Here is an 18,240-nt window from a genome sequence, read left to right as displayed (position 1 = left end):
CAGTGCAGGCTTCGGCCTACACTCTGCTCCCTCTCCTCCTCCTGCTGACCCCGGGCTCCAACACCGCCAGTTGGGGCCCGGTACTGCTAGCTGTACAGAGAAAAACACCAGCCAATGTGTCAGTGGGGTTCAGCACCGCCAGCTGTTCCCCTGCTGTGCAGCCGGCATCGTGTCCTGCAACTGCCACGCAGGCACAACAGACCCAAAAGCTGCCGCCAGTGCAGGCTTCGGCCTACACTCTGCTCCCTCTCCTCCTCCTGCTGACCCCGGGCTCCAACACCGCCAGTTGGGGCCCGGTACTGCTAGCTGCACAGAGAAAAACACCAGCCAATGTGTCAGTGGGGTTCAGCACCGCCAGCTGTTCCCCTGCTGTGCAGCCGGCATCGTGTCCTGCAAAAGCCACGCAGACACCAGAACTGAAATTGAAGGGAACCTGTCCCCCCTCCCCCAGGCGTTTTTACGTTATCCAGCCACCTTGTACAGCGGTAATGCTGCATGTGTGCAAGGTGGCTCATAAACGTATTCTCCTCGCACATGTGGAACTGAAAACACGTCTGAAATGTGTCCTCTGTGTGACCATTTAACCGTCCCGGTGGTGTGACTTTCCTTTGTAATGACACGCTGCAACCCCCTTGGTAGCGCTGCCCGTCTTCTGGCATCATTGTTTGGCTGGCTGCGCCTCTGCGGCCGCCCTGACCCACACAACGCCCCTCGGTGTCTTATTTATTGGGACTGCGAGGGTGTGATTGATGGGCATGATCAGTGCATCAGTTCGCCTGTCCCTCCTCTCCTTCCGCCTTCTTCGGACTGTGCGGCTTCATGGCCGTGGCATGCGATAAGGGATCAGATGACGCCGCACAGTCTGAAGCGGGTGTAAGGACCCGAGTGTGAGAGGCGAACATATGTGCTGCGCCAGGCCCTGAATCCCAGCCCCGCAGTGTTTTAACAATGTTAAGACACTGCGGGGCTGGGATTCATGGTCATCGCGAACCGCACCGGCCGACATTAAATGATGTCAGAAGATGGGCAGCGCTAACAGCGCTAGGCCAGGGGACAACACGACAGCGCAGACTCCTGTACAGCAAATAACAACGCTCAGGAGGCTGCACCCAGCACCAAGGTGGGATTCTTGACATCTGTGCTGCGTCTCATTACAAAGGGAACTCGCGCCTCCAACACAGTTTGACTGTATAAAGGGCTAAATGTTAGACGTGTTTCATTCAGCGTGTGCAAGGAGCGAAATTAAAAGAGCAACCTTTGACTTGTGCAGCACTACTGCTGCATAAGCTGTGGCTCTTCTACTTTGTAACCCCTGAGGGGGGGTTAAAGGTTACCTTTGAAATTGGTTCAATTAGGCTTCGGCCTACACTCTGCTCCCCCTGCAGAGCCCGGGCTACAACACCGCCAGTTGGGGCCCGGTACTGCTAGCTGCACAGAGAAAAACACCTCGCCAATGTGTCAGTGGGGTTCAGCACCGCCAGCTGTTCCCCTGCTGTGCAGCCGGCAACGTGTCCTGCAACTGCCACGCAGGCACAACAGACCCAAAAGCTGCCGCCAGTGCAGGCTTCGGCCTACACTCTGCTCCCTCTCCTCCTCCTGCTGACCCCGGGCTCCAACACCGCCAGTTGGGGCCCGGTACTGCTAGCTGTACAGAGAAAAACACCAGCCAATGTGTCAGTGGGGTTCAGCACCGCCAGCTGTTCCCCTGCTGTGCAGCCGGCATCGTGTCCTGCAACTGCCACGCAGGCACAACAGACCCAAAAGCTGCCGCCAGTGCAGGCTTCGGCCTACACTCTGCTCCCTCTCCTCCTCCTGCTGACCCCGGGCTCCAACACCGCCAGTTGGGGCCCGGTACTGCTAGCTGCACAGAGAAAAACACCAGCCAATGTGTCAGTGGGGTTCAGCACCGCCAGCTGTTCCCCTGCTGTGCAGCCGGCATCGTGTCCTGCAAAAGCCACGCAGACACCAGAACTGAAATTGAAGGGAACCTGTCCCCCCTCCCCCAGGCGTTTTTACGTTATCCAGCCACCTTGTACAGCGGTAATGCTGCATGTGTGCAAGGTGGCTCATAAACGTATTCTCCTCGCACATGTGGAACTGAAAACACGTCTGAAATGTGTCCTCTGTGTGACCATTTAACCGTCCCGGTGGTGTGACTTTCCTTTGTAATGACACGCTGCAACCCCCTTGGTAGCGCTGCCCGTCTTCTGGCATCATTGTTTGGCTGGCTGCGCCTCTGCGGCCGCCCTGACCCACACAACGCCCCTCGGTGTCTTATTTATTGGGACTGCGAGGGTGTGATTGATGGGCATGATCAGTGCATCAGTTCGCCTGTCCCTCCTCTCCTTCCGCCTTCTTCGGACTGTGCGGCTTCATGGCCGTGGCATGCGATAAGGGATCAGATGACGCCGCACAGTCTGAAGCGGTTGTAAGGACCCGAGTGTGAGAGGCGAACATATGTGCTGCGCCAGGCCCTGAATCCCAGCCCCGCAGTGTTTTAACAATGTTAAGACACTGCGGGGCTGGGATTCATGGTCATCGCGAACCGCACCGGCCGACATTAAATGATGTCAGAAGATGGGCAGCGCTAACAGCGCTAGGCCAGGGGACAACACGACAGCGCAGACTCCTGTACAGCAAATAACAACGCTCAGGAGGCTGCACCCAGCACCAAGGTGGGATTCTTGACATCTGTGCTGCGTCTCATTACAAAGGGAACTCGCGCCTCCAACACAGTTTGACTGTATAAAGGGCTAAATGTTAGACGTGTTTCATTCAGCGTGTGCAAGGAGCGAAATTAAAAGAGCAACCTTTGACTTGTGCAGCACTACTGCTGCATAAGCTGTGGCTCTTCTACTTTGTAACCCCTGAGGGGGGGTTAAAGGTTACCTTTGAAATTGGTTCAATTAGGCTTCGGCCTACACTCTGCTCCCCCTGCAGAGCCCGGGCTCCAACACCGCCAGTTGGGGCCCGGTACTGCTAGCTGCACAGAGAAAAACACCTCGCCAATGTGTCAGTGGGGTTCAGCACCGCCAGCTGTTCCCCTGCTGTGCAGCCGGCAACGTGTCCTGCAACTGCCACGCAGGCACAACAGACCCAAAAGCTGCCGCCAGTGCAGGCTTCGGCCTACACTCTGCTCCCTCTCCTCCTCCTGCTGACCCCGGGCTCCAACACCGCCAGTTGGGGCCCGGTACTGCTAGCTGCACAGAGAAAAACACCAGCCAATGTGTCAGTGGGGTTCAGCACCGCCAGCTGTTCCCCTGCTGTGCAGCCGGCATCGTGTCCTGCAAAAGCCACGCAGACACCAGAACTGAAATTGAAGGGAACCTGTCCCCCCTCCCCCAGGCATTTTTACGTTATCCAGCCACCTTGTACAGCGGTAATGCTGCATGTGTGCAAGGTGGCTCATAAACGTATTCTCCTCGCACATGTGGAACTGAAAACACGTCTGAAATGTGTCCTCTGTGTGACCATTTAACCGTCCCGGTGGTGTGACTTTCCTTTGTAATGATACGCTGCAACCCCCTTGGTAGCGCTGCCCGTCTTCTGGCATCATTGTTTGGCTGGCTGCGCCTCTGCGGCCGCCCTGACCCACACAACGCCCCTCGGTGTCTTATTTATTGGGACTGCGAGGGTGTGATTGATGGGCATGATCAGTGCATCAGTTCGCCTGTCCCTCCTCTCCTTCCGCCTTCTTCGGACTGTGCGGCTTCATGGCCGTGGCATGCGATAAGGGATCAGATGACGCCGCACAGTCTGAAGCGGGTGTAAGGACCCGAGTGTGAGAGGCGAACATATGTGCTGCGCCAGGCCCTGAATCCCAGCCCCGCAGTGTTTTAACAATGTTAAGACACTGCGGGGCTGGGATTCATGGTCATCGCGAACCGCACCGGCCGACATTAAATGATGTCAGAAGATGGGCAGCGCTAACAGCGCTAGGCCAGGGGACAACACGACAGCGCAGACTCCTGTACAGCAAATAACAACGCTCAGGAGGCTGCACCCAGCACCAAGGTGGGATTCTTGACATCTGTGCTGCGTCTCATTACAAAGGGAACTCGCGCCTCCAACACAGTTTGACTGTATAAAGGGCTAAATGTTAGACGTGTTTCATTCAGCGTGTGCAAGGAGCGAAATTAAAAGAGCAACCTTTGACTTGTGCAGCACTACTGCTGCATAAGCTGTGGCTCTTCTACTTTGTAACCCCTGAGGGGGGGTTAAAGGTTACCTTTGAAATTGGTTCAATTAGGCTTCGGCCTACACTCTGCTCCCCCTGCAGAGCCCGGGCTCCAACACCGCCAGTTGGGGCCCGGTACTGCTAGCTGCACAGAGAAAAACACCTCGCCAATGTGTCAGTGGGGTTCAGCACCGCCAGCTGTTCCCCTGCTGTGCAGCCGGCAACGTGTCCTGCAACTGCCACGCAGGCACAACAGACCCAAAAGCTGCCGCCAGTGCAGGCTTCGGCCTACACTCTGCTCCCTCTCCTCCTCCTGCTGACCCCGGGCTCCAACACCGCCAGTTGGGGCCCGGTACTGCTAGCTGCACAGAGAAAAACACCAGCCAATGTGTCAGTGGGGTTCAGCACCGCCAGCTGTTCCCCTGCTGTGCAGCCGGCATCGTGTCCTGCAAAAGCCACGCAGACACCAGAACTGAAATTGAAGGGAACCTGTCCCCCCTCCCCCAGGCGTTTTTACGTTATCCAGCCACCTTGTACAGCGGTAATGCTGCATGTGTGCAAGGTGGCTCATAAACGTATTCTCCTCGCACATGTGGAACTGAAAACACGTCTGAAATGTGTCCTCTGTGTGACCATTTAACCGTCCCGGTGGTGTGACTTTCCTTTGTAATGACACGCTGCAACCCCCTTGGTAGCGCTGCCCGTCTTCTGGCATCATTGTTTGGCTGGCTGCGCCTCTGCGGCCGCCCTGACCCACACAACGCCCCTTGGTGTCTTATTTATTGGGACTGCGAGGGTGTGATTGATGGGCATGATCAGTGCATCAGTTCGCCTGTCCCTCCTCTCCTTCCGCCTTCTTCGGACTGTGCAGCTTCATGGCCGTGGCATGCGATAAGGGATCAGATGACGCCGCACAGTCTGAAGCGGGTGTAAGGACCCGAGTGTGAGAGGCGAACATATGTGCTGCGCCAGGCCCTGAATCCCAGCCCCGCAGTGTTTTAACAATGTTAAGACACTGCGGGGCTGGGATTCATGGTCATCGCGAACCGCACCGGCCGACATTAAATGATGTCAGAAGATGGGCAGCGCTAACAGCGCTAGGCCAGGGGACAACACGACAGCGCAGACTCCTGTACAGCAAATAACAACGCTCAGGAGGCTGCACCCAGCACCAAGGTGGGATTCTTGACATCTGTGCTGCGTCTCATTACAAAGGGAACTCGCGCCTCCAACACAGTTTGACTGTATAAAGGGCTAAATGTTAGACGTGTTTCATTCAGCGTGTGCAAGGAGCGAAATTAAAAGAGCAACCTTTGACTTGTGCAGCACTACTGCTGCATAAGCTGTGGCTCTTCTACTTTTTAACCCCTGAGGGGGGGTTAAAGGTTACCTTTGAAATTGGTTCAATTAGGCTTCGGCCTACACTCTGCTCCCCCTGCAGAGCCCGGGCTCCAACACCGCCAGTTGGGGCCCGGTACTGCTAGCTGCACAGAGAAAAACACCTCGCCAATGTGTCAGTGGGGTTCAGCACCGCCAGCTGTTCCCCTGCTGTGCAGCTGGCAACGTGTCCTGCAACTGCCACGCAGGCACAACAGACCCAAAAGCTGCCGCCAGTGCAGGCTTCGGCCTACACTCTGCTCCCTCTCCTCCTCCTGCTGACCCCGGGCTCCAACACCGCCAGTTGGGGCCCGGTACTGCTAGCTGCACAGAGAAAAACACCAGCCAATGTGTCAGTGGGGTTCAGCACCGCCAGCTGTTCCCCTGCTGTGCAGCCGGCATCGTGTCCTGCAAAAGCCACGCAGACACCAGAACTGAAATTGAAGGGAACCTGTCCCCCCTCCCCCAGGCGTTTTTACGTTATCCAGCCACCTTGTACAGCGGTAATGCTGCATGTGTGCAAGGTGGCTCATAAACGTATTCTCCTCGCACATGTGGAACTGAAAACACGTCTGAAATGTGTCCTCTGTGTGACCATTTAACCGTCCCGGTGGTGTGACTTTCCTTTGTAATGACACGCTGCAACCCCCTTGGTAGCGCTGCCCGTCTTCTGGCATCATTGTTTGGCTGGCTGCGCCTCTGCGGCCGCCCTGACCCACACAACGCCCCTCGGTGTCTTATTTATTGGGACTGCGAGGGTGTGATTGATGGGCATGATCAGTGCATCAGTTCGCCTGTCCCTCCTCTCCTTCCGCCTTCTTCGGACTGTGCGGCTTCATGGCCGTGGCATGCGATAAGGGATCAGATGACGCCGCACAGTCTGAAGCGGGTGTAAGGACCCGAGTGTGAGAGGCGAACATATGTGCTGCGCCAGGCCCTGAATCCCAGCCCCGCAGTGTTTTAACAATGTTAAGACACTGCGGGGCTGGGATTCATGGTCATCGCGAACCGCACCGGCCGACATTAAATGATGTCAGAAGATGGGCAGCGCTAACAGCGCTAGGCCAGGGGACAACACGACAGCGCAGACTCCTGTACAGCAAATAACAACGCTCAGGAGGCTGCACCCAGCACCAAGGTGGGATTCTTGACATCTGTGCTGCGTCTCATTACAAAGGGCACTCGCGCCTCCAACACAGTTTGACTGTATAAAGGGCTAAATGTTAGACGTGTTTCATTCAGCGTGTGCAAGGAGCGAAATTAAAAGAGCAACCTTTGACTTGTGCAGCACTACTGCTGCATAAGCTGTGGCTCTTCTACTTTGTAACCCCTGAGGGGGGGTTAAAGGTTACCTTTGAAATTGGTTCAATTAGGCTTCGGCCTACACTCTGCTTCCCCTGCAGAGCCCGGGCTCCAACACCGCCAGTTGGGGCCCGGTACTGCTAGCTGCACAGAGAAAAACACCTCGCCAATGTGTCAGTGGGGTTCAGCACCGCCAGCTGTTCCCCTGCTGTGCAGCCGGCAACGTGTCCTGCAACTGCCACGCAGGCACAACAGACCCAAAAGCTGCCGCCAGTGCAGGCTTCGGCCTACACTCTGCTCCCTCTCCTCCTCCTGCTGACCCCGGGCTCCAACACCGCCAGTTGGGGCCCGGTACTGCTAGCTGCACAGAGAAAAACACCAGCCAATGTGTCAGTGGGGTTCAGCACCGCCAGCTGTTCCCCTGCTGTGCAGCCGGCATCGTGTCCTGCAAAAGCCACGCAGACACCAGAACTGAAATTGAAGGGAACCTGTCCCCCCTCCCCCAGGCGTTTTTATGTTATCCAGCCACCTTGTACAGCGGTAATGCTGCATGTGTGCAAGGTGGCTCATAAACGTATTCTCCTCGCACATGTGGAACTGAAAACACGTCTGAAATGTGTCCTCTGTGTGACCATTTAACCGTCCCGGTGGTGTGACTTTCCTTTGTAATGACACGCTGCAACCCCCTTGGTAGCGCTGCCCGTCTTCTGGCATCATTGTTTGGCTGGCTGCGCCTCTGCGGCCGCCCTGACCCACACAACGCCCCTCGGTGTCTTATTTATTGGGACTGCGAGGGTGTGATTGATGGGCATGATCAGTGCATCAGTTCGCCTGTCCCTCCTCTCCTTCCGCCTTCTTCGGACTGTGCGGCTTCATGGCCGTGGCATGCGATAAGGGATCAGATGACGCCGCACAGTCTGAAGCGGGTGTAAGGACCCGAGTGTGAGAGGCGAACATATGTACTGCGCCAGGCCCTGAATCCCAGCCCCGCAGTGTTTTAACAATGTTAAGACACTGCGGGGCTGGGATTCATGGTCATCGCGAACCGCACCGGCCGACATTAAATGATGTCAGAAGATGGGCAGCGCTAACAGTGCTAGGCCAGGGGACAACACGACAGCGCAGACTCCTGTACAGCAAATAACAACGCTCAGGAGGCTGCACCCAGCACCAAGGTGGGATTCTTGACATCTGTGCTGCGTCTCATTACAAAGGGAACTCGCGCCTCCAACACAGTTTGACTGTATAAAGGGCTAAATGTTAGACGTGTTTCATTCAGCGTGTGCAAGGATCGAAATTAAAAGAGCAACCTTTGACTTGTGCAGCACTACTGCTGCATTAGCTGTGGCTCTTCTACTTTGTAACCCCTGAGGGGGGGTTAAAGGTTACCTTTGAAATTGGTTCAATTAGGCTTCGGCCTACACTCTGCTCCCCCTGCAGAGCCCGGGCTCCAACACCGCCAGTTGGGGCCCGGTACTGCTAGCTGCACAGAGAAAAACACCTCGCCAATGTGTCAGTGGGGTTCAGCACCGCCAGCTGTTCCCCTGCTGTGCAGCCGGCAACGTGTCCTGCAACTGCCACGCAGGCACAACAGACCCAAAAGCTGCCGCCAGTGCAGGCTTCGGCCTACACTCTGCTCCCTCTCCTCCTCCTGCTGACCCCGGGCTCCAACACCGCCAGTTGGGGCCCGGTACTGCTAGCTGCACAGAGAAAAACACCAGCCAATGTGTCAGTGGGGTTCAGCACCGCCAGCTGTTCCCCTGCTGTGCAGCCGGCATCGTGTCCTGCAAAAGCCACGCAGACACTTGCTCTTGTACCTTCTGCTCCCCATCCTGGTTCCAGTACCGTCAGCTGGTTCCGGGCAGAGCCTTTGGCTTAGGTGCCTCCCTCTGGGTATCCGAGTTCCACCAACGTCAGGTGGTCCTTGGTAGTGCTTTCAGGCACGGGTACCTCCTGCTTAGTAACCGGGTTCCAGTAACGTCAGCTGGTCCTCGGTAGTTCCATTGGCTCTTGGACCTTCGGCTACCCATCCGGGTTCCAGCACCGTCAGCTGGTTCTCGGCAGTGTCTTTTGCTCTTGTACCTTCTGCTCCCCATCCTGGTTCCAGTACCGTCAGCTGGTTCCGGGCAGAGCCTTTGGCTTAGGTGCCTCCCTCTGGGTATCCGAGTTCCACCAACGTCAGGTGGTCCTTGGTAGTGCTTTCAGGCACGGGTACCTCCTGCTTAGTAACCGGGTTCCAGTAACGTCAGCTGGTCCTCGGTAGTTCCATTGGCTCTTGGACCTTCGGGTAGCCATCCGAGTTCCAGTTCCATCAGCTGGTTCTCGGCATTTTCTCAGCCTTCTTGTACCTTCTGCTACATTTCCAAGTTCAAGAGACTAAACACGATGACCCGGAAGACCACCCCTAAGATGACAACGACACCAGAGACGACAACCACCGTGATGACGACGACCCTGGAGACGATGACCCTGAAGACCACCCCGATGACGACGACCCCGGAGACGACGACCCTGAAGACCACCCCGATGACGACGACCCCGGAGACGACGACCCCGGAGACGACGACCCTGGAGACGACGACGACCTGGAAGACCGAGAAGCAGAAGAACAAGAGGCTGCAGAACAAATAGCAGAAGAACATTAAGCATAACACAAAATATCAGAGCAAAAAATATTATCTAAATTATAAGCAGAAGAAGACTAAGTAGTGTATGGGGGTGAGTCCGTTCCTCCTCGTGGTGCCCCTGGATAAAGCCTGATGCTGCAGGCCAAACTGAACGCGGACAAATGTAACTGTTTTGTGACAGGCAGAACGGAAGGTGTAATCTTCAAACTTTTATAGATAACAACTACGGGAATGCCTGTCACAAATAAGAATATGATGAAGAAGTAGAAAATCATGAAGATAATAGTAAAATAAAAAGAATATGAACAATGTAACCCAAAAAATAATAGGTAGAAGATGAAGAAGAAGATGAATAAGGTGAAGAAGTTGATGTCAAAGAAGCTGATGATGAGGATAATGAAGAAGAAAGCGTGGGAGAAGTAAAAAAGAAGGTGAAGGGCGTGGAAGTAGTGAAACATCAATATCTGACATAAAAAAAAAAAAAAAATAACATAGTCAAATTCTTTCTAACGCCGAACGTCATAAAAAAAAAAAAAAATCCTGCTATTCTATTACATTGGGCTAAACCTCTGTGCCTTTAATATCTCCGCCACGTCCCCCAATACATCCTACATTATTCTTAGTTGTTTTCCTTCATGTAGAATGAACCTACAAGTTTATAAAGGGTTTATTTTAATTCCGATATTTTCGTCCCATTGACTTGCATTGGGATCGGGTATCGGTATCGGATTGGATCCGATATTTTGACGGTATCGGCCGATACTTTCCGATACCGATACTTTCCGATATCGGAAGGTATCGCTCAACACTAATTATGATTATTTTATTATGTTTGTTTATTATGTTTGTATTTTTTTGCACATTGCCATGTTTCGCTTTGCTCCTTTTGGCTATAACATCTCTGATATAATGTATTTTTATGTTTCTTTCAGTTTCTTTTCACTGTGGTGTTACTCAATAAATATTTCACGCTTATGACGCAATCTGAATATATTCTCTGAGTGCGGTTGTTTGCCCGATTTTTCTAGTCTACTGCATTCTATCCAGATTCAGCCTGCACCAGCTTCAATCCCACAGAGTGCACGCCCTTCCTCTTTAAACTAGAGATGTTTCCAGTGACATGCTATACGACATCATGACACATGCTGTTTGCACGTTAGGCCTATCATGTGTTGATTTAATATCAGTTTTATGACTCTGATCTTAGTATTTTTTGTTTCAGATTTGAATAGGATTGGCTGCTACAGTGTGCCTATACCTATATTGAGGTGTCTGAATTCAGTTTGTGTTGATGAAGTGGTAAAGGCAAAGAATCAAAAATGAATATGAGATAAAGGTATTGATTTTGCTACTTATCTCGACTTCAGCCCTGAGCTTTTATCCCTTCTCCTGTAGCTGACCCCTCTCTCTTAGTATTTAGTAATGTACTTGTGGTACATTATTCTACTGTTCATAGACACTTTGTCATGAATATGCATGGGCTGATTCTGGCTCCTTCCTGGTCAGGTCAGGGTTAAATTAGTTCACCTCTCTTTGGTTCTGGGGCAGCTATTTTATGCTGGTAGTTCCTGGGTTCTGAGTCGGTTATACTTCCGTCTGCTCGGTTTGAGATAGCTGACCCAGGTTATTCGTCTGCAATCGTTGTACCTCTGTGCGTGTGTGCCTTGCTGTGTCTGACCCCCTGATTACTGCCCCTGTTTTCTGCTTGGTAGTTCTCTGTCTGTCCTGGCTTTCTGACCCCTTGGCTTGTCTGTGACTAATCTGCTATTTTGCCCCTTGGTACCTCGCTCCCGTCTGGCTCCCAACTCTCGGCTTGTCCTTTGACTATATCTCTGTCTTAGTACTCTGTGTCCTGCGTTTTTTGGTAGACCCTCCATTCTCATGCGGTAGCTCCATTCCCATCATCCCTACAGTGATCACGTGATCTGCTCAGTTCAGGTCCTGTGTGCACTGCGTGCCTCATTCCTCCCTCTCCTTATGCCCCTGCTAGCACCCCCTTAGGCTGCCTCTCTCTGACTGCAGGCAGTGTCATTGCACACTTGTATATATATGGCCTTCATGCAAGAGTCCCCAGAAGAAAACCTCTCCTGCGATAGATAAGAACATCTAAATAAGCCTGATGCATTTTGGAAACAAGTCCTGTGTACTGATGAGGTTAAAATAGAACTATTTAGCTACAATGGTCAAAGGTACAAAGGAGGAAATAAGTATTTGATCCCTTGCTGATTTTGTAAGTTTGCCCACTGACAAAGACATGAACAGTCTAAAATTTTAAGGGTAGGTTAATTTTAACATTGAGACATAGAATATCAAAAATAAAATCCAGAAAATCAGATTGTATAAATTATATAAATGTATTTGCATTTTGCAGTGAGAAATAAGTATTTGATCCCCTACCACCAATAAGAGCACTGGCTCCTACATACCAGTTAGACAACTTGTTACCTGCATTAAAGACAGCTATCTTACATAGTCACATTTATAAAAGACTCCTGTCCACTCAATTAATCAATATAATGGGGTACAATGGTGTGCACTGAGTCAATTTAGAACGAGGTGCTATGTCACGGACTGGAAAGTCCTAGTAATCAAATATTATTTGGAAGACACTGCACACTCTAGTGGTAATTTATGCAAGATAATGTGAGTTTATTTACACATAACTCAATATACGAGGGAGCACATCTATAAACACAGGATAAGCGACCTAATGTAATGACACAATATGACGTTTCGACTCTCCCGAGTCTTAATCATACCATCGCTAAAAGACAAAAAGAACTAGATGGGCATTTCCTGAAGGAAATACCTGGTGCTTGAACAGCGCTGCCAGCTTTACAGCAGCACTTTTCACACTTGGGACCGGGGGTGCACTTACTTTTCACACCCGGGAGCGGGGGTGCACTTACTTTTCACACCCGGGATCGAGGGTGCACTTACTTTTCACACCCGGGACCGGGGGTGCACTTACTTTTCACACGCGGGACTGGGGGTGCACTTACTTTTTCACCGGGACCGGGGTTGCACTTACTTTTCACACCCGGGTCCGGGGGTGCACTTACTTTTCCACCCGGGACCGGGGGTGCACTTACTTTTCACACCCGGGACTGGGGGTGCACTTACTTTTCACACCCGGGAATGGGGGTGCACTTACTTTTCACACATGGGACCAGGGGTGCACTTACTTTTCACACACGGGATGGGAGGGTGTCATAGTCACTTTATTCTGGTGTTTGACTGTGATAAATGATCATGTCCTAAAATGGACACCGTACATTTGCATAGCTGCCATCTTTGGAAGGTCAAGTTGGGGGTAATGGAAAGGTCGCCATTAATTCCTATGGGAATTTTTTTTTTTAAATGCAATTTTTTTAAAAACTACAAAAAAAATATATAAATATAATACTATCCACTAGTGACAGGTTTCTGAATAGGGAGTCATTGAGCAGGAGTTGGTTGTGGTAAATTGAGTGGCTGTAATTTCTCCCAAATAACCTCACACTTTTCTCTAACCAATTGACTCATATTCCTATGCGAAATTGATATTGTAGTGAGGTGAAGCTTTCTCAGGAAGGCAGCTATCGATGAAAAAAATGAAAGGAATTCTTCTACAAAAAAAACCCTCAAAAACAAAATTTAAAATATATAGTGGGTACGGAAAGTATTCAGAACTAGTGATGAGCGAGTATACTCGTTGCTCGGGTTTTCTCGAGCACGCTCGGGTGACCTCCGAGTATTTGCTAGTGTTCGGAGATTTAGTTTTCATCGCCTCAGCTGAATGATTTACAGCTACTAGCCAGGCCGAGTACATGTGGGGGTTGCCTGGTTGCTAGGGAATCCCCCCATGTAATCAAGCTGGCTAACAGCTGTAAATCATGCTGCTGAGGCAATGAATACTTAATCTCCGAGCAGTCATAAATACTCAGAGACAACCCGAGCAACGAGTACACTTGCTCATCATTGTTCAGAACCCTTTACACTTTTCACTTTTTGTTTCATTTGCAGCCATTTGGTAAATTCAAAAAAAAATATTTTTTTCTCATTAATGTACACTCTGCACCCCATCTTGACTGATAAAAAAACAGAAAAGTAGACATTTTTGAAAACGTAATAAAAAAGAAAAACTGAAATATCACATGGTCATAAGTATTCAGACCGTTTGCCAGTTTGCCCATACATCTCGGCTATTTTTTATTGTAATATCATCTATGAAAGCAAGTTACCAGTTTGCCTATACAAAATTTATATTTCTGTGTCTAACCACAGTTCTGGATATGTCTTTGCTCTTCTTGTTCTAACTAAATCTCCGGTTCTCCTGCATCTATTGCTTTCAACTCCACTTGCCCATAAGCCATTCTTTATGATCTGTTGTACTGGAACTTGTTGACCAAACATTCTGTTGTGAAAATTACTCTGAATCATAATTTACCAGATCCCTACTATTACTTTGATACCAAATTTGCATAGTTTTGTTTATTTAAGTGTCGAAAAACAATTCAGTAGTTTGTAAAAAAAAAAATGGTTTGTGTTGCCATTTTCCGAGCCTCGTAACATTTTTATTTTTAGATGAATTAATCTTGTGTGAGGGCTTGTTTTTTGCGTCATGAGTAGTGTTGAGCATTCCGATACCGCAAGTATCGGGTATCGGCCGATACTTGCGGGTATCGGAATTCCGATACCGAGATCCGATACTTTCGTGGTATCGGGAATCGGAATCGGAAGTTTCCAGTGTATGGTTCCCAGGGTCTGAAGGAGAAGAAACTCTCCTTCAGGCCCTGGGATCCATATAAATGTGTAAAATAAAGAATTAAAATAAAAAATATTGATATACTCACCTGTCCGGAGGCCCCTGGACTTTACCGCCGTAACCGGGAGCTTCTTTGCTTAAAATGCGCGCGTTTAATGGTTTCCGTGATGTCACGGCTTCTGATTGGTCGCGTGCCGCCCATGTGACCGCGACGCGACCAATCACAACAAGCCGTGACGTAATTTTCAGGTCCTGATGCCTAATTCTAGGCATTCAGGATTTGAAAATTACGTCACGGCTTGTGATTGGTCGCGTCGCGGTCACATGGGCGGCACGCGACCAATCAGAAGCTGTGACGTAATTTTAAAATGCGCGCGTTTACTGCCTCCCGTGACGTCATGGCTTGTGATTGGTCGCGTCGCCCATGTGACCGCGACGCGACCAATCACAAGCCGTGACGTAATTTTCAGGTCCTGATGCCTAATTCTAGGCATTCAGGACCTGAAAATTACGTCACGGCTTGTTGTGATTGGTCGCGTCGCGGTCACATGGGCGGCACGCGACCAATCAGAAGCCGTGACGTCACGGAAACCATTAAACGCGTGCATTTTAAGCAAAGAAGGCTCCCGGTTACGGCGGTAAAGTCCAGGCTGCGTCGGAGAGGTGAGTATATCAATATTTTTTATTTTAATTCTTTATTTTACACATTAATATGGTTCCCAGGGCCTGAAGGAGAGTTTCCTCTCCTTCAGACCCTGGGAACCATCAGGGATACCATCCGATACTTGAGTCCCATTGACTTGTATTGGTATCGGGTATCGGTATCGGATTAGATCCGATACTTTGCCGGTATCGGCCGATACTTTCCGATACCGATACTTTCAAGTATCGGACGGTATCGCTCAACACTAGTCATGAGCTGGCATTTTTTATATACCAATGTAGGGTAGATAGAACACTACCGTATAAACAGATTTTATTGCATTTTTATGGAGGAGTGATGAACAACCAAAAAATGCAGTTCGGGTGTTTTTCTCTCTCATTTACTGATGGGGTTAATTTATTTATATTTTGATTGATTTTAATTAATTGGACTTTTATGAATGCAGTGGTACCTAACATGTTACAAAATGGCATGGCAAATCAGATGCCCGACCACTGCTCCATTCATTGTCAATGGGACTGCAGGAGAAAGCCAGCCCCATCGAGAATGGAGTAGCGGTTGGGTAGCAAAAAAAAGTGTCCTGTCCTGCCGATCAGTATGAGTCCTTTCCATGAGACAACACTTATTTATACCTATAGAAAAAGCACATGTTTTCTTTGACTAAATGGTATGTGGAAAAGTGTGTCAGGGAATGTTAAACATATTGCCATTTCATTTAGGCATTTAAATAAAAATGCTGACATAATTTTCCAAAAATGCATCTTTCATTTGTAAGGTAAAGAGCCCAGTCTTTCAAAACAAGGAAGCCTGCTCTAAAACAATCCAAGATGATGATTATTGGGAGAGCCATATAAGACAAATAATGTTTCTCAGGGTTATTCAATTTCCTTTTCACTATCTATGACCAGTTCCTACAACAGAAAAATGGGTTTTCATTGGGTATCCTTTATTGTGCCTCATTGTGGTTGCAGGTGTCTTGCTTCCACCTGGTGGAATTCAATGCTGGTTATTTATCCATTGTCAGCACTTTAATAGATGCCTCATTAAGAGGACTGTGGAGCCCTATTCATTATAATGTGTGTGTATGCAATGTCGAATATTCTTTGGGAAGTCAGGTAAATACATATACAGTGCTAGCACGGTATTTTACTAGTTTGTCTTGCTAGTGTTCCTCCTTTTGTCAGACTTTAGTGAAGGCTATGCATGTGTTTTAATATTAGAAAAAAAGTAAACAAAAAACTTTTGTCATCTCGTGTGATCAGTGACACCGGACAATAGACTAAAGTCCAAGGCTAAATTGATACCACATTTATGAAGTTCTGTGAGGTAGAAGGATATCTCCCCATATGTTTGCTAGTGGGCCAATATATTTTTTTATGCTGCAGAGTGACGCCCCCCACAATAATTATATTGTACCTCAACATAGCGCACTTTACAAGCTACTATGTATAAAAATGATATATTCTTCGTGGCACATATCTGTTAATATGTTCAGAGCAACAATTTTGAACGTGCATGTCAAACATTGAGTGATTTCAGCCTTACTTTATTAGTATTAGCTCATTTGCTTTGTTTTCCATGACAATAATCAGCTGGGTTTTTATGTGAAGGACCTGACAGCTCCCCTGAAAGGTTATAAATATTTGTTTTCTCTACAAAACAGCAATTTTAAAAGATATTTTCTAAAACCTTTGTACCCAACCGACTCTGTTATTTCTCCTACAAATGAATAAACTATGCCACACCATTCCCGAACAATGTTGGGCACTGTCCTCGCTGATTGGACTGCATCAGACGGCGTAGGGACACATCTCCATCCATTATCACCCAGTTGTCAATTTATCTAGAGTATAGCTCCTCCCTATATCACTTAAATCAATATTCACAATCTGCATGGCAGTAATCTTATCCTCCATTATCAGATTAGTTCATTTTCAATCACTATGTGGAATGAACTAGGCACTCTGATCTCCTAGCTCTATGCTGTACAAGCCCAAAATAGCACTGCTTGGCCGACCCTAATCTTTTATACAGGCTGTGATAGCCCCCCTATAAATGGCTACTTTAGATCATGTGATATGATAGCTGCAGGGCATTATTGGCAATCTTATGCGACCACCCTCGATATTATTAGCCTGAACCCAGGGGCAGATCTGCTTGTCAAACTGATGGATGAAGACGTAGCTGCTGTTGTCAGAGGAAGCTGAGCAGTGGATGAAAGATCTGGTCCAGATTATGGATGTGGTGCTGGTGAAGGCTATGCGTGTGGTCATCTCAATTGTGGGAATTCTTTTCCATGTTGCTAGTAAACTAATCTTTCACAATGTGCAGGATCTGCAGGTAAAAAATAAAGTGTAAATGTGCTGCCACAGATTGACTACGAACTGTGGCATTGCATCTTCACCTGAAGAGGTATAAATTGCTCAAGTGGGAAAAACAAGCTGGCCGACAATGTGAGCAAGGCTTAGGCTGTCCTTCTCGTTCTGTCAGCCAGGCTGCATCCTCAAGTGGTACATAGTCAGTGCCATCAACATTACCTTCACCTATTACTGCTTGTCGTTTTCCTCCTTCTACATTTCTGATTGTGCAGGCAGGATGTAACAGTATGTGCCCAGTCATCAGATTATAATCCAACTCAATCTCCACCTGGCTAAAAAGCTAGTGGTATAGTCGATGTCATACCACTAAGTGGATGCACTGACTTTTGAGAAATTAAAGAAGTGCCCCCTCTTTGCTTTCAGATTCAGAAGAACATGGACTGCTCCCTAAACTTTCATTGTGCTTGAAAGTGCACAGCACAGTCAACAACCTGGAGCAGCAATTTCATCCAGGACCAGCACATCTTACACGGCCCACTGGGTCAATGGTTTGAGCAATGCTGATGCACCACTGCAACAAGGATAGGTGGTGAAACGTCCAACGTTGGACACCAAGTTTTTTTTGTGACACTAGACAGTGCTTACATGCATCCTACACCTCCTCTACATCCTTCTCAATGGGCATATGCCCCACCCCAGCAGCAATAGGGCAAAACATTGTATTCACGCTACTCACAGTCTCTTAATTCTTGTAAGTTTTAGAAAGAAAGGAATATTGTGGATATTACCTGCACGGCTGAATAAAATAACCATCCAAAATAAATAAGTGAAAGATAGTGGTTTATACTACGCATTTCGAAGTATTCAATTGCTTCTTCATCATGAAATCACCACTTGTATACCAATATGAAATTATTGCTTCGAATGTTTTTCCAGTGGATTGACAATCGGAATCAGGAGGAAAAAGCTTCCTCATTCAGAGAAGATTGATACATGCATTAGGGCAATACCTTTCACCTTTGCCATAC

Source organism: Ranitomeya variabilis, chromosome 5, assembly GCF_051348905.1.
Source record: "Ranitomeya variabilis isolate aRanVar5 chromosome 5, aRanVar5.hap1, whole genome shotgun sequence".
Lineage (NCBI taxonomy): Eukaryota > Metazoa > Chordata > Amphibia > Anura > Dendrobatidae > Ranitomeya > Ranitomeya variabilis.
Note: the sequence above shows the minus strand (reverse complement) of the source record.